At 32.1% G+C, this 25,122-nt stretch overlaps 1 pseudogene across 1 annotated transcript in view; it reads right to left on the reverse strand.

The window, feature by feature from the left end:
- Positions 1-6,005: 6,005 nt before the first annotated feature.
- The window catches only part of LOC118190005 (uncharacterized), a 200,084-nt pseudogene continuing 180,967 nt past the window's right edge, over positions 6,006-25,122 (reverse strand). The window contains exon 15 of the transcript XR_015039138.1: positions 6,006-6,723. The product of XR_015039138.1 is annotated as an uncharacterized LOC118190005 (transcript). The remainder of the gene's footprint in view (positions 6,724-25,122) is intronic.

The following is a 25,122-nucleotide window of genomic DNA, read 5'->3' on the forward strand; positions in this document are numbered from 1 at the left end:
ACCGTCAATCTCGGAACGCATGCTATTGTTAGCTGGGCGAGTTCAATATACGTAGGTGAGAGGAATAGAAAGGAAAGGTGCCGGAATGCTTTCCAACGGAAATAATTAGATCGTGGAATGGCTTTCAGTGGGTACTGGTGAAAAAAGGGATATGCTCGCTGACTTATTTCCGAACCTTGGAAGGAGTTTTACCGCTATGTTTATGCACTGTTTTATTGAACATTATGTTTAAGTACGGATTAATTTTTACCAATTTATGAAAAAAAAAATTCGTACATAAATACGTTTTTGCAATGTAAAATTGTATGCTTATTTAAAATTTGCTTAAAGGCATAACGTTTTGGCGAAATTACATAATTTTGTTTATTCCAACGAAGTTTAATATTTATTAGAACTGTTATTACGGTAAAGTAAGAGTATTACATGAAGTTACAGTACGTAATTGTAAAGTTTTTGTTTACTTAAAGTATTGTAGAAAATTGTAACTGTAAATTTTTGATATTTATAACATTTACCTCTAATATAATAACAACAAAACATAATTATTTAACTTTTCTTTTATCTGGTACACAAAATAAATAATGTGTTTTAGTATCATATATTTTGATGGAGCTTTAAAAGACCTTTCTTTATATGAAAAGAGTATTGTATTCACTTGTGAAAGAACAAATTCAGTTTACACAGAATAAATTTGTTTCATGGAATAAAGTCCAGTTAAAAAGTAAACAGTACTTTGTTATTCTTAATTAACCAAAATTATTTAACATCAATCCTGTGCACTGCTTTCAGTTGTTGATTTAGATATGTTACAAATTTAGAGTTTGGCAACTTGCACTGTGGCTAACAGATGTTTAGGATGTCCTTTTGCATGGAGAACTTTCTGGGGAAATCTGCCTCATATTCTGTATTACAAATGTATAAATTTACAAAAATACCCATGCTTTTTTCTTCCAAATGACTACTTAAAACTCGTGCTAATCAAATAAATCTTTGGCAATGTTGTGCTTTGGTATAATCTTGAAGGGAGTTATTTTCGTTTTTTGCATCTGACATACTGATATTAAATTGAGTAATGCAGTTTGAAAGGCAAGCAAAATCTGTTAATTTATCTAAAGCAAGTGATATGTTCGAAAAAAAAATTAAGCGCTGATAAACTAAAGAATATTGGAAATGTCTGAAAAGTAATTTAACCAAAAAAAAAAAAAGAGAGAGAGAGAACAAAGAAAAGGCAAAAACACTATACAGTTAAAATGCTAACTAAAAGTATGAAACATTTTTTGCAATTAAATTTGCAAGGAATAAGAAAATGAATATGCTTCTTACAAGACTTTTTGGAATAAAATTCTTTGTAATGTAAAATATTGCGCGCGTGTGTGTGATTATGGCAAAGCCTCGAGGCCTATCTGCTTAATGGGAGGGATGCCTTTGTGGAGGACTTTCTAAGGCAAACTGGCTCGTATACACGTTACACATGGGGAAAACCACGAAAACGCCCATACAGCCAGCCCTTTCGTGGGATTCGAACCTCGGACCGAACTACCAGTGTTCAGCGACTTTACCGCTCAGCCGCTGGTGGGCCCATGTAAAATATTGCATCTAATATATAAATGTATACTAAATTTTATAAATGGCATAAAACTAAATTACACACTTCTGAATATTATTGTAATTTTCTGGTTGAAATCTCAAAGGAGGAATAGCTATGTGTATGTTTTGATTATAATTTAATAGACAGATTTCAGTTTAATATTCAATAATTAATAATTTATGGAAATGCTTCATTGATTATACAGAATAAATAAAAAAACTATTTTTTATTTTTAACAGATATAGTACGTATGTTTACGCATGTTGTAGTTACTCACAGTTTTATGTGGTGGCAGCCCTGATTTGTGTTGCCTGGTGATTGCGATACCTTTATATATATAAGCGGCTAAAGTGTGTGTCGCCGATAGTTTATTGTTGCCACTTAGAAAAATGAGTGCGGAAATTAATGTTTCCACAGTTTTTAATTAATATCTCGGCCGATTAAAGTCGTACGAAGATGAGAACAGTATTGATAAATTCAGAGAATTTTTTGGAATCCGAAGATATGCGTTTTGAATTTCAACACGGCGCCGTTCCGTAGATATTCGAGAAAAAAAGAAATTGGCACGTAGCCAAATCCCTCTACAAGGGAAAACCCAAGGAAAAAAGTGGAAAATTTAGGGAAAACATATGGGAAAATTAGTTTTTAATTAATATCTCGGCTAGTCTAAGTCCCAAGAAGACACGAATGGTCAAAATGGCGTGCCATGGACCTGCGGAATCCAACAGTGTGCTTCACTAAGCCCGGGAGCCAGCTGTTTCGGAGGAGATGGTGTTACTCCACCCCATATATATATATATGCGGCTTAAGTGTCTGTTTGTCCCCGATAGTTTATTAGTTGCTTGCGTAACTGTACTACCCAATGGGGTGAAGTTGCCACGGCACAAGGTTGCCATTTCAATTGAGACGTAGACAATTTCCTGTACAACTTACCTTTGCTATGACCATCAATAAGTCTCAGGGCCAAACGCTTAAGTGTGCTGGCATTTTTTTACCTGAGCCTGCATTTGGACATGGTCAACTTCATGCTGCCTGTTCAAGAGTTCGTGAAAGAACGGACGTAAAATTAAAAATGATGGAAAGATCTACACAAGAAATGTTATGTACAAAGAGATCTTTGACATGTGAATTAACATTTTATTATTTAAATCACCTTTATTTATTGAGCTAGCAGTGACTCTTAAGAAATGTACCGCCAATGGTTTCCTTCATTGCACTCTACTTTAAGCAAGTAGAAGGGGACAACCTCGTGGGGCAGTAAGCAAAGGGGCGTCCTCGCTGCCTGCCCTGGGTAATTCAGTTTAAATAAGCAGATGCCTTTGCACAAATAATTTTAATTACAATTTATAATATCTAGAACAGCGGTCATTTCGTATGACTGCTGGGCTTTCTAGTGATTTCCATAATCATGTGGCCTGTATTTGAATCCTGAAGAAGATAAACATTTTGTAGTCATCTACTCACTGGATTGTCAGTGATGAGATGGCTAAATGACTGATGGATTCCAACCAATGCTTAATAAATATCTAGTCATTGAGATGTCCATAAAACATAAATTTTTGTGGTGCTTAGCATTGCAGACATTCAATATGCATCTTTCTTTTTTGGTGGGGGTTGGGATAATAAACAAATACTGGAGTTTTTCAAAATTTCATGTTAGTGTAGGTTTTAAAGATGGTGAAAATATATTTTCATGTATTGTTTAGAAGGAATTTTAATAGGAATATTGTTGGCTTTTGTTAAATTTAGACGTGACAATGTCTGCAAATTGATACTTTATTTTTGAACATATGATTGTATTAATTACATAACATTTGGGATTTGCAGATTACTCCTCCATAAGCATATCATATACACTGCTATACATTAAATGTGCTACACCAGGAAGGAAAGCAAATAGCAGAATCTTATTTATTACACATATATATACAGAATAGTGGGAAGAAAACATGATTAAATTTTCTGGTGATTAGAGGTACACAGCGTACATAATTCAGTGCACAGAGCTGTCCTTTCTAGCAAAAACAATGGTTATAATCCAGCTCAGCATCGAGATAAATACAACTTGGATGATTAGGTATGGTATTTCATTCCATGCAGCTTCAACCATATGCCAGAGTTCATCGTAGTGATTAGTGAGTGGTGGCATTAAAATCAACTGTTAAGAGTAAAAAATAAAAATTTTTAGTTGTTAAATCATGTCTGTTAAAAGTTTAAAATTTATTTTAATAGCAACTGTATGTTTCTTTTAATTGTTTCAATTTACACCTGTCAATTATATTTATTTTTGTGTCTAAATGTTTTTAAACAATTATGTCCATCTTTAATACCTGTACATAGGACAATACAATCTCACATTTAGTACTTCTGGAACACTGCAAATGCTAGGAAAACTTCCACGTAGAAAGCAATAGTACAATTGTATCCTGGTATCTACATATAACAATGGTGGAAAAAGTAATCTTGAAGTTTTAAGTTCTACGCCTAGTGATAAATAGTGTATGGCTAAATATGAAACACAACCATAGAAACAAGCTAAGCACTGAAATTCCCACTGTAACCCCAATTATATTCACATGCATGTGTTTTACCCATCTTCCCAAATAACTTTATAAATTCTGCAACAAATTTTAATATTCTGTAGAGATTTCTGGCTAGGCCTAGCGACAATAAAATGCTCTGCCAGTTGAGTATAAATGCTGATAGTAGTAATCTAACAGGCAGTAGAGCAGCTGAGCTGGGGGTAAGTAAGTAAGTAATGAATGTAACTAAATGGGTAAATGGAAATGTTACATTGGAATGTATGTATTTTCAGGTTACATATTGCTGCTCAGAATTGAACACTTCTTAATCGATCTCTTCCTCATGATGCTTGTAAGTGTCAGCAGAGGACGATGCTATCAGTGGTCAAGCATCAAACTTTCTTGCATACACAGATTTTTTCTATTAAATTCTCTCAGCTCCACTTTTAACTATTTGCTTTTCTTTAGTTACATTCAATAGCATCTCTTGCACTCAGAAACTTTTTTTTTTACATTTTAGTGCTTTCTAATTGTTGGAGTTTTGAAGCTACCAATGCTTCTCAACTTGAGAGTAGCTGTGATGTTTTATCCATTATCGAGGAAAAAACTTGAGGAGAGTAAATTTTTCATTATTGTATTAAAAATGAAGTCTATAAAGTGATATAGTATACGATGTATTTTATCATTCAGTATTAATATTGATAATCTTATTTAATCACCGGTTAATCTTCGAATTATGGTAACTTGGCAATTTTTTGGCGACCAACCCTGCTACAGCAACCTGCTAGTTTTGTTCTGGACACCATTTTGTTTTCACGAAGTAAAGCCATGTTTTTTTTTTACTCAACATTTTTTCCAACAATCTGCTAGCCGAATTACGCTTATACTAGAACTTTTATGGAACAAAAATTCTTAATCATGACATAGATTAGGTGCGAAATTGGGAGAAAGTGCAGAATCGCAAACTGCTTGCTGCGTTTTTAAGAATTGCACATACACGGTATCCATGTACACGTTGACCTATTTTCACTTAAAAAAACATCCCAGAATTGCACAAAAATGGCATTGCATACACTCTTGACTTTATCCCTGTACACTAAAGTCCTAGCTAGTAAACTTTATCGCCTTACCAAAATGTCACCAAACTACCTGTTACCATATTCCAAAGATCAGCCTTAATCACCTTATATATATTACATGGATATTTTGTTCTACATAGTGTTTATTTGTATGTTCTGGAATTAATTACCCACAAATACACGGGCACTACTGTAATTGCTTTTCATTGTAGTTATTTAAGCTTAGAGAATGTTTCCTAGAAATGCTATACTTTTGCGAAGAGCTGTAACTTTTTTTATGCGTATACATAATATTTAATGTTAATCAGCAACTATATATTTAATGCATCACAATGACAATAAAATGATAAGCATACTTGTTACTTTTATCACATACTTCTGTAGCATTAAATGGTTTTCATGAGAATTAATACAATGCATTTGCTGACTGTTAATTTAAACGGTTCTTCCAAATATCAAACATTGTTTCCTTTAAGTGTCTGCGATCACTACGACATTTGTTTTATCATGTTTTTGAGTTCAACTTCTACAATATAGCAATATGAAAACTGCTGCTATGTTCTAGAACCTTTTAAATTTGTAACTATCAGTTCTGTGTCCAGTTACACCTTATGTGTGTATGTATTGCAGGAAAAGTTTTGGCTCTAGTGTAGAACTGGGTGCCCATTCGATTAGTGACAATTTTTTTTTTTTTTTTTTTTTTTTTTTTTTTTTTTTTAAATTTTGGCAATGAAACCTCATTTCTGGTTACCATGATAGTTTTAACTTTGTTTTAGCTTCTTGACTTTTTTAAAATGAAAATAGATGTATGTGTACATGAACAAATTTAAGGCAGTGTGCAATGCCTAGTTTGTGCAATTCTGGGATGTTAAGTGTTAACAGATTGATGTGTACATGGACACAGAGTTTGTGCAATTCTTTGACTTCTTATTTTGGTTTTGTGTAGCATCCATCTTGAAATTGTGCTTACTGTACATCAAAAAAAAAAAAAAAAATCTCCAATAAACAAGGGGCACCCAATTGTAAACTTTTACCAAAGGTTTTTTTTTTTTTTTTTTTTTTTTTTTTTTTTGTTAGGCTGCATTTATTGAAGGTGTAATCACTTTTACTGCTAAAAAACAAAGTTAATATCAGCAGGATGAAACATCCCTTTGTTGGCAACTTTGAGTAAGTAAATAATTATATACATCAAGAATTAATGGGTAACGTCTTTTGTAAAAAATTATTTATTTCAACCATAAACTATCTAGGAGGGCAGACCATCCCCAAAAATCAGATCATTTATTTAATATACAGAGATATAATTTCAAAAGATTAATTAAAGATACATTAATATTGCTTTTGGTTTTAATAATAGCAGTTAATGGTACTATTTATAATCATTGAGCTGTTTCTTAAATTTCTTTTGCGGACACTGTAATTCTACCGAAGATATACATTACAATTTCATGGTTGACCACACGTAGGGAACTGCCTCCTACGGCCCTGCCCATGCCCTATTTTCAGTCCGTAGACCCGGGCTAGGAGTTAGTTCCTGTTAAAATAAAAACATAAGGTACTTTATTAGGTATTCATCTATTATTTTGCTTTTTAACATATTGTAATAACAATTCAATATCCAATTTACACTCAGTCGGATTAATCAATGTATTTTAAGAATAGTAGTTAGTAAAAAATATAACAAAATTGCTATCAAATTACTTAATTTGATATTTCTACTTAAACCAGGTTAATTCTATTGCTGGCTTTATAAAAACTTGCATGACATCTGATTCAGTTTCCTAAGAAGTATCAGTTTGTTAAATTTATGTACTTATGAAATAAATGTTAATTGTTACCATATTTAACAATTGGAAATACTGAAGCAAAACTTTTGCATTTCTGTTCATTTGAAAGGCATTAAGTTAAATTGAGACTGGCAATTACTACATGAAGTTTCATTAAGCAAAAAGCAAATTCTGCTAACAACATCCTTTATAAATAACTTTAACAAAAATTATGAATTTCTTTTTAAATTAAATGCACACAGAATTTTTTAAAATCATCATATTACCTCCTTTGATGCTTTATAAATTTATTCACTGGCTCATTAACACATTCTGAACTTGAAGGTATAGTTGGCAGTTTTTCACAAGTAGCAAAAGATGCTCTTAAAGTTTTTAGGAATTCTCTCACCTTTTGTTTTTTATCCTCTGTGTCAGCCTGTGATGTTAAAAACTGAAACTCTGCATGCCACTCTTCCTTTTCTTTTTCAAAATCTGAATGTTCCTTTCTTCTGATTTCTTGTGTGATGGCATAATGTTCTTCAATTTGCTCATCATTTTCAGATACGTCAATTATCAAATCATCTTTCTCTGAGCAAACATTTGTACCACAATCTATATCACAAACTGAGCATACATAATGAATGTGCTTACATATCTGAAATCTCACACTATAATCAATGCATGAACAAACAAACTGATGAATGCAGATGTCGCACTCATGATATCGAATGTTACAATAACACACTTTTTCAAAATACACATTATTTGTATGAATCAGTCCTTCTTGACTTCTAGATACAATCCATGCCTGTTTTGGCTTTATTTCGTATAATTCGTAATCAGCCATGAATTTGCTCCTTTCATGTTTGTTTCTAATTTCCTTCATTCTAGAAGTTAATTTTGGCCGTTCCACAGAAATGATTTGACCCATTAATTTCTTGGCTATTGCAGTTAAAACAAAATGCAATGACTTATCTAATCTTTTAATAACTGTTCCACCAGCTTCTTCGTATTTAAGTTGCCGATGCCACCGCTCTACTTTCATGTTTGTATTAACACCCAAATAAGTTCGGTAACAATATGCCCACTGTTTCTTACGTTGCATGTATGTGGTTAAATACTCTCCAAAAGCTCGAGTTTCATCATGCAACACATAATCACTGATACAAGCATCGGAAAGTCTTTCAAAAGTTACAATATCGATTTCTTTTAGAATTTTCAGTAACTCTGACTTAATCTTTACTCTTATTTCTGGATCTCGAACTTTAGAATTCAAATTTTTGAACCATGCACGTTGCACATGCCAGCTGCAAAGTAAATGATGATCTGCCTCTCCAAACACAGAGCACCATGCGTTGTAATATGCCGGAGCATCATCAGACATGAAAACTGTTGTCTTCAAATTTGGAAGTCTTTCTTTAATGGAGCTGAAAAATGCAGCAAACGTTTCAGTGGTTAATTTTGAAGAATACAAGATTGCCACTGGGAATCCTTCAAAATTGTTATCATTAATTAAAACAGATGTCAAATTTAAACCATACTGATTTGTGCCATGGGTAGAATCTATCATGATACAATTACTATGTCGTTCAAGCATTTTTAATTGTGCACTATTCATAATACCTAATAAAAAGTCCGATTTGCATAGACCTGGGTACTGAGGCAGTTCTTCATTAGTTTGTTTATATATTAAAACTGGATTGCCAGGTTCTGCCTGCAGTTTTCTAACTGTTATATCTACAGACACGAAATCATTTTTATCCAGCATAATGTCTTTGTCAATCCCAAAGTCTTTACGAATATTTCGTAAATCTTGTGAATTTGTTATACACAACCGTTTTGAAGGTGTGTAGCACTTTTGAATTTTTGACAATACTTTTGCTGGTGGAACTCCATGTTTCATTAAATTAGCTAGATTAGTTTTTTCTGTCTTCGAGAGAGGCAATTTTCCCACTTCTGTTTTGTGACCGACATGAACAGACTGACATTCCACTTTTATTTCATTTTCTTTTTCTAAAACTTTTATGTATGCTGGACACGTAATACCACATTTAATAGAGCCAGCTACTTTAATATTACGTTTTCTTGACTCTTTAATTTTACTTTGCCCACTTCTATGGCACTGATAATACGATGCAGTTCCTTCTTTTACTGCCTTTTTACTGGATGAAATAATGAAAGAAGATTGTGTATTTCGTTCCATCATTTCCTTCCAGTGTTCAAATTCAGTTTTAGAAGTAAATACTTGATTTTCATACTCCAAATTTATATCAGTATGATCTGTTTCTATATGATGTAATAATTCCTTCATTGTTTGGAATTTAAGACTGCAGAGACCACAAATTTTATTACAAACCTTGTGAACTTCTTTTTCTGGATGATACTTTCTGATATGTTGGTACATATTACATTTAATACTGAATGTTACTTCACAATGAGGGCAAGATATCTGAGATGTAGAAGCACATGAAACTTTTAATTCCATTTTTTTATAGAGAAGTATATTTATATATTTTATATATTATTATTATGTTTTATATATGTATTTCCATATTTTTATAGAAAATAACAAGTGTTATTTCTTTTTAGATTTTATTTAAATTTAACACAGAATTTTCAAAATTGGGTAATCATAATTAAAAAAAAAGGGCAGACAATCAATAAGAATAATAAATACTACACTTACTCACAAAGCAGTAGCCGGTTCATAGTAGGCGCTCAATTCCGAAACGACTGAAATTCCCTATACTCAAAATCCCTTTTCCTTTCTCCTCTTAGCTCATCCCTACTTTCACGTACCACACCTACAAATCTTGGACTCTTCCAGCAAACAATAGCATTCGTTCCGGGATTGAGCGCCTACTGCAAAGAATCTGTAAGGAGTCCTTACAGATTCTTTGCCTACTGTCAGCCAGGGACTAGTAGGCATAACAAACCGTCACCGCTCCTTTCGGTAGTAACGTCAACGTGCAAGCATGCTTGTAGTTTTAGCGGGAAATTTCTATATTTCATAAAACATTTAATAATATTTCATTTAATAATATTTCATTTGTTAATAATCTGTTGAAGGATGGTTTATACTTGTTGTGTTCCTAACTGCAGAGGAAACTATCCAAACACTGAAAAAGTACAGATGTTTTCTATACCCAAATCGGATTCGTTGCGCAGAAAATGGCTCCGTGCAATTCACCGGCAGAATTTCATCCCATCAAATCATTCTAAGGTACGTACAATCAATTTTTTTAAACTTATGATTTATTTCGCGATCAAAAATTAGGCCTTATTGTTGCTTTTTTTACACTAATTAAACTTCTATATATGATATTGTTATTATTAACTTAATTTGAATTCTATAAAATCTGAAATTAATTATCCTGATACATAAATCAACAAATAATACAGTTCGTCATTAATTCTAAAGCATTTAAATCTGTAATGAAATTTAGTGAGATATTATTTAAAGTACAATATTTAAGTTAATATTAGGTAAGCAAAAACTTTCTAGAATATCAGCTGAATTTCAGTATACATACACATCATTCCAGTACATAATGTGTAGAGTATGTCTTAAGTACTAGGTAGATGAATTTTAGCTAGTATTTTTCAGGTTTCAAAATTTATTTCTGAATGGAAATCTGTATTTTCATTTTACATTTAAATTATTTGTAAGATTTTTCTTATTAATCTACAATGATACTCAATACTGAATTTTTCATTCTTTTTAGGTTTGTGAGAAACATTTTGTCGAATCAGATATTGAAAGAATAGTCGAACATTTTGATGAGAAAAAAGGAACTTCAATAAAAATTAATTTAATTCGTCCAAGGCTTCGAAAGGATGCTGTACCTTCACAGCTGCCTGGCTGTCCAAAATATTTATCAGGTAAATCTTCAACATCAAGAGAAAGTGCAGATGATAGAAGAGTTCGAATTGATAGAAACAATATACAGAGTGCTCTTGCTGCAAGCATAACCAGTAAAGAAATTTACGACAGAAAAAAATGTTTTTACTCGTTTTCTGAATTTTTATCGTGCATAAAGTCTGAGAATGTTCCTGATGCTTGGACAGTTATTTTCAAAGACGGTAAAGTTGTTTTTCTTATTATTGATACTGAGTCTGTACCGATTATTGAAGCTTCAGTAGTAGTGGCAGAAAATTTAATGTGTCATGTTTTTATCGGTAAATCAGAATTAAAAATAATAGATAACGAAGTGTTTCCTAAAGTAATAAATAATATAAATAGCTTGTTTGAAGTTTTAGACTTTGTATTGAATATTTCTAAACCACAAAATGAAAATTTATTTTCCAATGTTATAAAAACAGCTATTACTCTATTGAAAACTGTTAAGACTGATGATAGTGATAAACAACAAACTGTTGAATTCATTACAGAACAACTGTCCAATCTTATTTGTAAAAAGGAACGCATACGTTATTCATCACATATGTATGTTTTCTTCGTTATTTTATATTCCATTTCTCCCCATGCATATAAATTTTTTAGAAGTTCATGCAATATCATTATGCCACATCCAAGAACAATTTACAGAATATTTTCTGGATTTAATACTAATCCCATTAAAGAGCAGTCTGATGAAAACTTCTTATCTTTCATAAAACAAAAAGCAGATGGCTTGAATTCAGAAGACCTTATAATTACATTAATGTTGGATGAAATACACATAAAACCATACATAGACTATAAGGGAGGAAATGTTGTTGGTATGGCATATAACAGTAATAGTGTTGCAAATACAGCATATGTATTTGTGTGGTCTCTCTTCATGAGTCAGAAATTCAAAGATCGTTTCGTTTCAGGAGTCAAGGTTGGGAGAGCATTAGAATTTCAAATCAAAAACTTCCAAGACTTGAAACATTAAATTTCAAAGCAAAACTTCAAGAACATAGAAATAACATTTATTAACGATAAACTTATATTACTTCCGTTTATAGCGGCCATGAAACATAATCAAGCATCAAATAAATATGACATGCGTCATTGTTCATGTTCAAGCGTCAAGTGATATATTTTTCATCGGCGCGCATCAAGAGCGCCACCTATCTACCAAAAAGACGGAACATACTCCGCCCCGATGAACATTGGTTCATTACAACATTATTATAAAAATCTTCAATTTTAGATTCAAACAAGTTTTCCAAAGTTCAACAGTATATCATATAAAATAAAAATGTATAATGACAAATTTAAATTGAATAACAACACTAAATTTAGCACAAATTTTACAAATAAAACATACTTACAATCTCTAGAAGGAAAACAAAATAATGAAACTGCTAAATTACCATAATCCACAATTGTGGTCCATTCTATGAATCTGAAACATAATTGAATTAATAATAATAATAAAGACACAAATTATGAATATACAATTAATGTTTTTTTTTAGAGTCTTATTCACTCAATGGTAAGCGGGAAAGTTTATGTATAGGACGCTTCATTTCGCCCAATAAAGTTTTTAGTTTCACAACACGAACTTTTCCATCAGCACCAGGATATAGTTCAATTACTCGTCCAAGTCGCCACTTTAATGGAGGCAAATTTTCGTCCTTTATCAGGACTAAGTCATTGAGGGCTAAATTTGGTTTATCCCTCAACCATTTGGTACGCCCTTGTAATTGTGAAAGATAATCTCTAGACCAACGTTTCCAAAAGCTCTGGAAAATTTGCTGTGTCAATTTCCATCTTTCAGCAGGGGTTAGCTTATTATTTGTAAGATCAGGTTCAGGAATTGCTGTTAATGTAGTCCCAATTAGGAAATGTCCAGGTGTTAAAGGATTAAAATCTTCAGGGTCAGATGAGATGGAAACTATTGGCCTGGAATTCAAACACGCCTCGATTTGTATAATTAAGGTGTGAAATTCTTCGTATATCAAAACCTGGGTCCCAATAGTCCGCTTTAAGTGAATCTTCATTTGTTTCACTCCAGCCTCCCAAAGGCCTCCAAAGTGAGGGGCAGCAGGAGGATTGAAGATCCATTGAATATTTTCACCGCTCAGGTAGTTTTGAAATGCTTCGTCAGAGGAAAGTGTAGCTATGTATCTTCTTAATTCTCGATCAGCCCCAACAAAGTTGGTGCCTCTATCGGAAAAGATTTTCTTGGGTTTTCCTCTGCGTGACACAAATCTTTTCAGAGATGCTAGGAATGCTTCAGTTGTTAGATCACTGACCACTTCTAGGTGAATGGCCTTTGTGGTGAAACATATGTAAAGGCAAACGTAACATTTATATCTCGTTCCTCCTCTTCCTTTCCTAGCTTTAATTAAAAAAGGGCCTGCAAAATCTAGTCCTGTATTCGAGAATGTTCTATCCGGCAATACGCGAGAAGCAGGTAGGTCGCCCATTATCTGACTGGATGTGCTTGTTCGATTTTTAAAACATTTTATACATTTCCAAATTATTTTTCTTACAATTTCTCGGCCATTAACGATCCAATATTTCTGTCGCAGAGCAGATAATGTTAATGTGGCTCCTCCGTGAAGGTTCACTTCGTGAAAGTGTTTGACTATCAATTCAGTAACTTGGTGACTTTTGGGAAGAATGATTATATACTTTGTGTTTTCTGAAAGATTCGAGTTACAGAGTCTACCACCGACTCTAAGGATTTCTTCTCTATCAAGAAAAGGATTTAATTTCAGGATTTTACTGCTGAGATTCAATTTCTTCCCTGCTTTCAAAAGTCTAATTTCTTCTCTAAATTCGGAATTTTGCATGATTTTAAAAATCAAATTGCTTGCCATATCCAATTCTTGAACTGTTAAAAAAACCCTTGAATTTTAAAGATGTAGGTTTAATATTGTGGCAGAATCTTAAACACCATGCAGTTACGCGTTTCAATTTTTTCCAGGATGAAAATCTGGATGTCAATTCAAATTCAGCCTCTTGGCTAATAACAGAACATACAGTAGTTTGACGCTGTTCTACCTGTACCTCTTCCCCCATAGGCTCGATCAAAGGATCAAAAGATGATGAAGGCAAATTTTTCTCTTTTAACCACACTGGTCCATTGAACCAAAGTTTATTTCCCACTAGCTCAGAAGCTCTTAATCCACGTGAAACTATGTCAGCCGGATTGTCATTTCCCTTACAGTATTTCCATTGTGAAGGTGATACAACATCTTGTATTTCACGTACACGATTAGCAACAAAGGGTTTCCATTTATCAGCGGTACCCCTGATCCAGTGAAGAACAATTTTAGAGTCACTAAAACAAAATACATTATCTTCTTGGATATTAAATAATTTTCTTTAATATTTAACTATTCTTGCGGCAATAATGGCTCCCATAAGTTCTAAACGAGGCAAGGTTAATTTTTTAAGTGGGGATACACGGCTCTTTGAAAGAACAAAAGACGTACAGCAAGAATCAGGATCACGAAAATATGCAATAGCTCCATATCCCTTGAGGCTGGCGTCACAAAAGACAAAAAGCTCTATTTTATCGAAATTTACACATTCATCATTTAATATGTATTTTCTAGGAATACACAAGTTGAGAATAACTTCAATTTCAAAGTACCAAGTTTTAAATTTTTCACTCAAATAGCTGGGCAAAATTGTGTCCCATTCAATACCCAATTCCCATAACTCTTGTAATAAGAATTTTATTCTGATAACAAAAGGTGCAATGAAGCCAACTGGGTCATAAATTTTTGCCACAATCTGTAATACCTTTCGCTTTGTAACGTGTTTCCAGTCAACTGGTTGTAAAAGTTCTTGTACATCTAATTTCAATGTGTCCTCATCCAAATCCCAAATTATTCCCAACACCTTTAACGTTTTCTTATCCAGATTATCTTCCTTATTAATTAAACCAATATCTTGCCAATGATTTTTTAAAGATACGGAATTTGATTCAAATTTTCTTAAGTTCATACCAGCGTCTTGAAGAATTTTAACTGCATCAGTTGATAATGAGAAAACTTCTTCAACGGAGTCTGCTCCATGGATAAGGTCATCAACATATAAGGACTTATTTAGCATGTCAACAGCTTTGCTATATTTCTTTTCATAACCCTTAATATGATGTTTGATAGTGGCGGACAAAATAAACGGACTTGTTGTCATTCCAAACGGCACTCGGCACATTAAAACCTTAAAGCCTAAACTATTGTCACTATTGTCGTAAGAATGATCAAACCATAAGAACCTTAAAAAATTTCTATCTTCACTATCAATTTGAATTTGGTGAAAAGCCTTCTCTATGTCTGCACAAAATGCAACTTTATGTACGCGAATTTTAAAATTATATCCAACAAGTTAGGATTTAAATTAGGGCCTGATATCAAACATTCATTTAACGATTTAGCTCCTTCAGACTTAGAAGAGGCATCATAAACTATTCTTATTCTTGTTGTTACTTTTCCTTCACGTATAACGGGCCTATGAGGCATATAATAACAGTTAGGTTCATTTTCAACAAACTTACATTGTTCAACAATCCCCTTTTCAACTTGTTCTCTAATTATATTATCATATTCATTATATAGGAAATCATTTCCCTTTAATTTATGCTTAAGTCCTAGAAATCGTTGTTTAGCAACGAAAAAATTATCAGTGAGTTGTGATTTATTGTCCTTCCAAAAGAGTTTTGTTTCGTATCTGCCGTTATTAAATTTTAAACTGTCGTTAAAATGCTTAATAGTGTCCAAATCAGTTTCCGAAAACGTTTTGTCTTCATTTTCAATTCCTATCGAATCCAATTTCCAAAATGACTGCAAATCAAATGTGTTTCCTTCAACGGCAGATAAAAACAACGCATTAATTCGAGTATTATTATTTTTTACTTTACCCATCACTGTGTATCCAAATATGGTCGGTACTATAAACAAACCATCATTTATCATTGAATTACTTCCTGTTTGTATATACCAGAAATGCTCCGTGCCAAGCAGAATATTTATGTTCTCATTAACGGGACTTGTATCCGAAAGTTCCAAGCCCTTTTTAGTCATAAATTCTTTAATGTTTTGACATGTTGATGGCGCCTGGAATTCTATTGATGATATTAATTCCATCCCTATAGCTTCTACAACAAGGCAGCGATCATCGTTTTTATTTTTTATTTTTAGACTATATACATCAAATTCTTGCGAGTTACCGCGCTGATTTCCAAACGAATAAATTGTTAGAAATTCTTTTCTAATGACTTGCAATTCTAAATCGCGCGCTAACTTGTGGGTGATGAAGTTTCGTTCACTACCTGAATCAATTAATAATCTTACGATTCTCGATTTGTTTTTGCTTTGAGCAATAACAGAACATGTCTGTAAAAGCACACTATTTTCAGGTTTTAGAGTGTTACAGTGGGAAGTAGATACTAAAGTTTTATTTTGCGTATCTGCGGAGTTAACATCTCCCATTTCTTTCGATTTCAAACGGCAGAAAAGTTTATTATGATTTTTGTCGTTACAATTTTCGCATGGTTGTATTTTTGAATGACAAAACGACCGCAAATGTGATCTCAGAAAGCATCTGTAACAGCGACCTTCATGTTTTAATTTCTTTCGTTTTTGTTCGTCGGAAAATTTCAAACATCCGGCAGATGTATGTTCGTTTGATTTGCAGAATATGCAAAACATTTTTACCGATGTGTTAAAAGCAGAAGCTTGTGATTTGACTTTATAATTTTTGAACCCTTGTTTAGGATTAACCCCTGTGTATTTATTACCTTTTGAGCTATTAATCAAAATACTTGCTTCTCGGCATTCAGTTTCTATTTTAATGAACTCTATTAATTCACTTACTTCTATATTTTGGTTAGATGTTCTTTTTCTATGGAATTCAAGAGCTAAATCTTCAGGTAACAATTTAAGAATTATTGGGTTCAATAACTGTCCGTATGAACCGCTAGTAACATCTAAACTACTTAAATTTCTAACGCAGATTTGTAACTGATCATAGAGCTTTCTTAAATCAAAAACATTTGAAGAACTTTTAACTGGTTCTAACTGTAACAACATCTGCTTGAATTTTGATATAATAACATCTTTACGACCAAACCTCTCTTCTAAACTTTTAATACATAGATCATAATTTTCTTCAGATAAAGCATAACCAGAAACACAATTATATGCTGAACCAGATAATAAACTTTTCAAATATGTAAACTTATCTATTTTAGATAAACTTGGATTAGAATGAATAGCATTATCATACGAATTAAAGAATTCGAGCCATTTACTGGGATCACCAGCAAATTTTTCAATACTTAATTTAGGTAACTTTACTGAAGCACTACTTGTAACAACATTATTACCACTCAGAGTACTACTAATACTATTATTAGTTGTAACTATACTTCTTTCAACAACTTCATTACTGTTAATTTTCTTTACTTTACTAACAATCGTAGCTTTAAACGTTATAATTTTTTCATCATACTCTTCACATACAAGTAGTTCGTTATCATATTCTTTTTCATCAATTATGAGAGCATCGATCTTTGAGTCAAGAGTTTTAAGTTTCTCATGGTATTCAATTAACAATTCATATGATGAATTTAAATCTTCTAGATGTTCTTTACTTAATTCTTCCGATAATAATTTCTCAAGTTTATTTAGAAGTGTAGTAACTTTACTACGTACAATAGCACGTTTCTTTTTCACTTTTGCTAAATCATCCATTATGTTTCGTTTTCAAAGATCGATACCAAGAACAAATAAATCAAAATTCTTACCTTTCAAAAGGTAATTCCCCTTTTCGCGGGTTTCAGACCCCAAAAAAATGTATGGTGTCTCTCTTCATAAATTCAGAAATTCAAAGATCGTTTCGTTTCAGGAGTCAAGGTTGGGAGAGCATTAGAATTTCAAATCAAAAACTTCCAAGACTTGAAACATTAAATTTCAAAGCAAAACTTCAAGAACATAGAAATAACATTTATTAACGATAAACTTATATTACTTCCGTTTATAGCGGCCATGAAACATAATCAAGCATCAAATAAATATGACATGCGTCATTGTTCATGTTCAAGCGTCAAGTGATATATTTTTCATCGGCGCGCATCAAGAGCGCCACCTATCTACCAAAAAGACGGAACAGTATTCACGATACAAAGTTTATTATCATCATTTAAAGAAGTTGTACATATACTGCCCATTAAAAGAATCCAAGCTGAAGACCTTTTTTCAGTTTTAAAGAAAACAATAATTGGTTTACATAGTAGTTTAGGGTTTAAAGTTGTGTGTGTTGTCAGTGATAATAATGCTATAAACAGAAAAGCAATGTCTTTTTTTTCTTCCCCACCCCAGTTAAGTATTGTTTACCAACACCCATGTAATAAAAGTGATCCTTTGTTTTTTATCATCGATTCTGTTCATATCTTTAAAAGTATAAGAAATAACTGGTTGAATCAAAAAAATTGTGAACAAGCATTTTATTATCCTGATTTTGATGATTTTTGAGAAATTACCATTACCTCATTTAAATCACTAAAACAGCTTTATGAAATTGAGTCAAATTCTTTAGTAAAATATGCATATGGATTATCCTTAAAATCCCTCAACCCATCAAACTTGGAGAGACAAAATGTCAAACTTGTTAACAGTATTTTTAACAATTATGTTATTGTTGCTCTTTCTACCATTGGCAAGGAGAATAATATTTTAAATTATGCTAGTACTGCAAGTTTCATAAAACTAATTTATAACTGATGGAATATTGTCAATGTTAAAACACCTTTGAAAGGTCAGAGGCTAAATAATCCATTGCAAATGCCAATATTGCCTAATAATTCTTTGAATGAAAAGTTTTTAAAAAGATTTCTGTTATGGTTAGATGTTAATGCTCCCACAACTGGGACCTTTACAAAAGAAACGCATTTAGCTGTTTCTCACACCACACATGGGTTATTAGAATTATCTAAGTATTGTTTTCATGAGTTAGGATTTAAATATTTTCTTGCAGGAAAGATACAGACAGATGCATTAGAAGAGCGATTTAGTAAATATCGCATGCTTGCTGGATCTCAGTACCTAATATCAGTAAGACAAATTTTTGAAAGTGAATCAAAATTAAGAATGCAAAATTTTCAATCTTTATCTCTGAGATCAGTAGCACGTGGGAACATTTTAATCGACTGTATTGGAGAAGACTGTGTTACAGATGATAACTCAAATGTTTTAGACTTATGCTCAGAGTTCAATATTAATATTTCTGAAAATGATTTTCAAAATATTCAAAATGTGTTACCAGTCTTAACTTATATATCTGGTTATTGCTCATATATGGCTGCAAAAACACTCAGATGTAATTCCTGCTTTAAATTAATTGTCCTTGACAAAAATCTAAAATTAAGTGCAAACTATAATTTTATACGAAATTTAGACAGAAATGAATTACTCTTCCCCTCAACAGATGTTGTTACTGCAGTAACTTATAATTATGTCGTAATACAAAAATTATTAAGCGAAGAAAATGAAAAAAGTTTTTGAAGCAAAATAATCAAAGAAATGTTGTTATTGAATTATCGTCTACTATTATTGATGAATGTGATTTTTTGTCTTATTTCTTAGTCGATGAAACTTGTGATAATGGCCATTCCAATGACACTTTATTAAATATAATTTTAAGAACATCTACAAATTGTTTTTTAAAAAATTATTGTACTAAAAAAAATGATCACATGCCTGTAACAAAAAAGCGAAAACTGCAAACTGTGAGTCTTAATGCTAATTAAATTTTCCATAAAAAACCATTTTCTTTGTTAATGGCTTTTTTTAAATGAGTATATAGTATTGCAAATATCAGTTATGAATTCATTCTATATTACATGTACATAAAGTGCATTTATTATTCATTGCTCTGAGAAGCTGCAGTGCATTAAATATTTTATTTAATGCACTGCAGCTTCTCAGAGCATTAATAAAACAATACACAAAAAAAAAACAATACACAAAATTTTAATAATATTTTATTATTAAAATTTTGTGTATTGTTTTTTTAACTTATTTTAATAATTAATACATTTATTAGCTTTTTCTCCATTCAATTTCTGTTCAGCTGGTTTCAAAATAATCAATTTTTTTACTGCTTTCAGTAGAATCAGTTTTATATGCTATGTTCTGTACACATGAATAATGCACAAAATTTTACTCGCCCTTTTAAATTATTTTATGAAAAGCCTAATAATTCCTGTAAATGTTTACCAATGCTAAAAACAACAAAATTCTTAATAGATTTGTTAACAAATCTTTTATGACCAGTGTTAAAGCTTATAAATTTAATGTGGAAACAGTTTGATAATAATTAAAATGCAAGGGACATTTTAAATACCCAAAATTTTCAAAGATCATAAACGCAAGGAAATTGAACATAATTTCTCCTAGTTGCATAACTTGAAAACTGACTTATAAATGCTTCTATATTGTAGTATATCATTACACCATCACTAGCTTTTTCTAGGTTCCCTTGTTTTTGCTCAATTGGTTTCAACAGAATTAATTTTATATGCTGTGTCAAATTCTGTAGACAAATGAAAGTGCATAAATGTCACTTGCCATTACATTTCATATACTGCTAACCTAATTTAACTTATTTCATATGCTAGACAATAACTTATAAATGCTTTGACACTATTAGATTCTAATTATTAGTTCTTTCTGAATTCAATATAATTAATTTTATATGGTATGCTATGTAAATAAACAACACAAGATACATCACCTTCTATTATTATTTCAAATATTGTTTATCTCATGTAGCTTAAACTTATATGGTAGAGAATAATTTAAGCATCCTCATGCATTATAATATACCACTACTTCATTTATTAGCTTTTGCTGAATTAAGTTTTTTGTTTAATTGGTTTCAAAAGTAATAAATGCCGTACACAAACATTATTTTTCATGTTACTGCCTAAAAACTTGTTACTTTAGTTATTCTATATAGCAGTGTCAATAAAATATTAAGTGTAAATAATATACATCAAAACTTATATTTATTAAATTTTATACAGCTTCTAATTTTCATTACTACATCATTTTGAATATGTTTTAATATTTAAGAAAAATGTTGTAATTAAATCAATAAAATATATTTTTGCTATTCTGTATAATATTTCATGTAAGAAAATGATTAAATTTTAGTCAGAAAAAATATAGTTAATTAAATATCTGAGTTTTCCATATCATCACCACCATAATGTAAAACTTACATTAGATGATCTATTGCTTGCAGATTTTTCTTGTTATGATTATGTCTAAGGACATGAATTTGTTTCATCTATATGCATATTTTGATTTAGATTTAACCATAGATTTTAAACATACAGCAAGCAAACTTCGTTACGGCGCTAATATAAACAAAGTTGAAAGCAGATGTTCTTGTCATTCAAGGGAAAAATAATGTACATATTGTCGTTCTTACAGTAAAAACAAAATGAATTTGTTGGCTAACATGGTGGGAAAATGTATGGAAACCATTATGTGTCAGTCTTTTAAATATTCATGCATACAGCGAAAATTCACCTAAACTTAAATTTTTTGAAGAATTTTATTTACTTACATTATTTTTTATTTTGGGGAATAAAAAATGAAATTTCTAATTTTTGAAGAAAATTCGCGCTGCCTAGAAGCTGCGAGCCCGTTTATTCCTTTACCCGCTACTAGTGACGTCACGATCGCAGTGACGATGCCTTGTTTTTCCGGTGGTGACGCAAATACCCACAGCGATGAAAGCCGATACTGATAAAAGCCCACACCGATAAAAGCGCACATAATCAAAAGGGACTTATTCAATTATTATAATCAAAAGGGCTTTTTTATTACTAAACCGTGTATTTATAATTTTAATTATAATAAATGGAGTATTTAGATCTGAATTTTAATGTCTCAAATATATCTGTTTGTATATTTTATCACTACTTTATTTGTTTAATTTATTAGGTTGAAAGCAAACTTTCTACTCTCTGATTAAGTGATCAGCTGTAACGTTTCGATGATAAATCTGAAATTGCATTGTATTATTTATTTACTTATTTAACTTTGGTATGTGTATGTGAAAATGAAAAATATCATTGCGGAGTTTCTCGCATGCTATTTAAGGTAATATGGCTGAGATTAAATATAATTATGTTTCATTATTAAAACTATTAACTTTTTAATTAAAAACACTTTATTTTATTAAAAACACTTAATTTTAACTTTAATTTTATTTCTTTTTAGTTTTTCCTTTAGTTCCTTTTTAGTTTAAGAATATTAACACAGATAAACACAATGAAAACTTGGCTAAGAGATATTTTATTCCTTACTTTAGACTGAGCTTATCAAAGTTTAAACATATTTCTCACTGAAAGCTGTTTTGAATGTAACAATTATAATTTGGCGATTTTCTAGACATATTTTCTTTTAGATTTCTTAATAAATTAAGACTGTCAGCTGACACCCTGTCAGAAAATGAATTCCAAATGTAACCTTTTAATTTTTCAACTACAGCAATTTGGAATAGTGTTTTTAATTTTCATTTTATTTATTTATTTACTTGGAGGGAGGATGGAACGACTGTTAGAAGTCAACATATCTACAAATTTAAGTACAATCACCTCCAACTATAGTAACAGAATAAGTGCGAACGACAGCGGACAAACGAGACTATTTCGGCATGAAAAGAGGACGGACGAAATGGCACTAAGCCAAGGGAAGGCATGCTTTCGTGGAGGACGTTTTAAAGAAAATTCGCTCGTATAAATGTTACGCAAGGGAAGAACCACGAAAGTGCCCTTGCATTCAGCCTTTCCATCGGAATTTGAACCCCGGACTGAGCTACCAGTGTTCAGCGTTTTTACCGCTTGGCCGCTGGTGAGCTTTGTGCTTACATGAAAACTTAAGAATTGGATGATTGACGCTTTCTTAATGTACAGCTTTTATTCCATTTTTTATTAATTTTTATTCATTTAACTAATTATTTATTTTTTCCGATATTTGAACTTTTTCTCACATTTATTTTCAAAGGAACAATGTCTAGAAAGTTTTGCGAATCGAAAATAAATGATTAAGTCTTATATGAGATTCGTTCCACCAATGAAAAAAAATTTGTTCATCTTTAGAATGTAATATATGTAAGTTATTATGCATACTGCTTATCTCAACTATTCTTATCTGAATAAATGCTCACAATTTCTTTCCATTTTGAAATCAATAGAAAATTTTTATAAAACTTACCTCAATAAAAAGTAGAATTTTATTTAATTTTATGTTTGAATGCTAACTTCAAGAATGGAGCTAAGAAACAAGTTGTAAGGTTTAATTGTTCACGGGAGCATGCAAAGTGTCAATGACCTTCTGTAAGATTGCTAGTGACTTCTCACTAGTCAACAGAGTCCGCCGAGCGGTAAAGTCGCGGAGCACTGGTAGTTCAGTCCGAGTTTCGAATCCCGCAGACGGGCTGGCTGCATGGGCGTTTCCATAGTTTTCGCCATGTGTAATTTGTATGCGAGCCAGTTTCTCTTAGAAAGTTTTCCACGAAGACAACGGTTGGTGTAACAGTTAGCACACTCGGTGCGTATTTGAGGGGTTCAAGTTAGAGTCTGGGCGAGCACATTGCTCATTTTTCACGTCTCCAGCATGACGCCTGAACTAAAAAAAAGGTGGTAGATGATGATTCTTCTCCACCAAGATTTGACGACTAAATCCCGTAATACCCATTCTTTAAAAGGGGGAGTATATAAGGTATTTTCTCCCTCCTTCCAGAATGTCTTCGTGGTGTAACGGTTAGTACAATCGGATCATATTCGAGAGATCCAGGCTCTAGTCTCGAAGAGGGCATTGCTTATTTTTCATGTCTCCTGCATAAAAAAAAAAAAAAAAAAAAAAAAAAAAAAAAAAACCTAATGACTCTACAATAAGAACTAAAGATCTGTAAAGTATAAAAGTCTATATTTAATTCAACTTGGCTCAGTCTAGACTAGTGATTCTCAACAGTTCTTCCCTCATGTGCCCTTTTCACCATTGCTAAACGATTGTTGATTTTTCCGTTAAATCCTGTGTGATATATTTGACTTCGAATCTAAAATTTTCTGAAGAACGCAAAAAACTTGTCTAAAACTTAAAGGTTTATTCAACTGCAACTTCAAAAATGATGAAAACTTAACATCATAAACGAAAACTTAACATCTTAGGTGGAAACATTCAGAATGCTTTAAAGTAACAGCTATGTCGTCACGGTGAAGAACACTTTCTTTTAAAAGACAAAATCCATCTAGACCTTTCGGCATATATCTCCATTCGCTGGATTCAGACTTCAGCTCCTACGTGTTTTGGACTTAAACGGCCGGACTGGATCAAGACCGGAACAGGACTGGAACCAGAACAAGACGGGAACCGGAACAGGACTGGATCCGGAACAAGACGGGAACAGGAATCTATCATCCCCTGGTTTCTTCCCCGGGCAGGTCTAGTCTGGCTCGAACTAAAATGAACTGCGGTGCCACTAAGGAAAGCACCTCCTTTTATTGACGGCGATTGCCGTTACTACATGCGATTATGCAAATATTTAACATCCTTCCACCTAAGGGGAAAAAAAGTGAACTTTCACAACAAAGTAAAACAATTGTAAAGAGCCTTAATATGCCAGTCTGTCTGGCGGAGTTACAGTTCTACGAGATCGTGTTACAGGTCTCACAGATTTATCATCAACGCTCAGTTTAAGTTCAGACAAAGAATCTTGTTTTTCATTCTGCAGCTTCACGGGTACATCATTTTGCGTTACCTCTAAAGGATACAGAGTTCGAACCGCTCTAAGCAAAATTCCATTTCGGGTCTTTACTCTTGCAAGCCGATTTATTCCATCAGATCCTGGAAGTAGTTCTATGACACGACCAAGTTGCCAAAAAAGTCTTTTGTCACTACTACCGATCAAAACAATATCATCGAATTTAATAGTAACTTTCCTTTCAACTGTTTTATGCGAAACCTTGAGAATTCCCAAATATTCTTTATGAAATCTATTTTTAAATACTTCTCGTACAGTTTGAATATACTGAAATCTTTTTTGTAAATTATTTGATTTAATACCGTATTTTATATCCCGCAAACTACTAGTTCTAATTTCTTTTAAAAAGTCGGCAGGAGTTAAAGCTTTAAATTCAGGATCGGAAGGAATTACTGTCGACGGTCGGTCATTAAGAATCGCTTCACAGTCACACAGTATC

This window comes from Stegodyphus dumicola, chromosome X2 (genome assembly GCF_044657685.1).
Source record: "Stegodyphus dumicola isolate Sdum_Otavi_A_Nest chromosome X2, ASM4465768v1".
In the NCBI taxonomy this organism is placed as follows: domain Eukaryota; kingdom Metazoa; phylum Arthropoda; class Arachnida; order Araneae; family Eresidae; genus Stegodyphus; species Stegodyphus dumicola.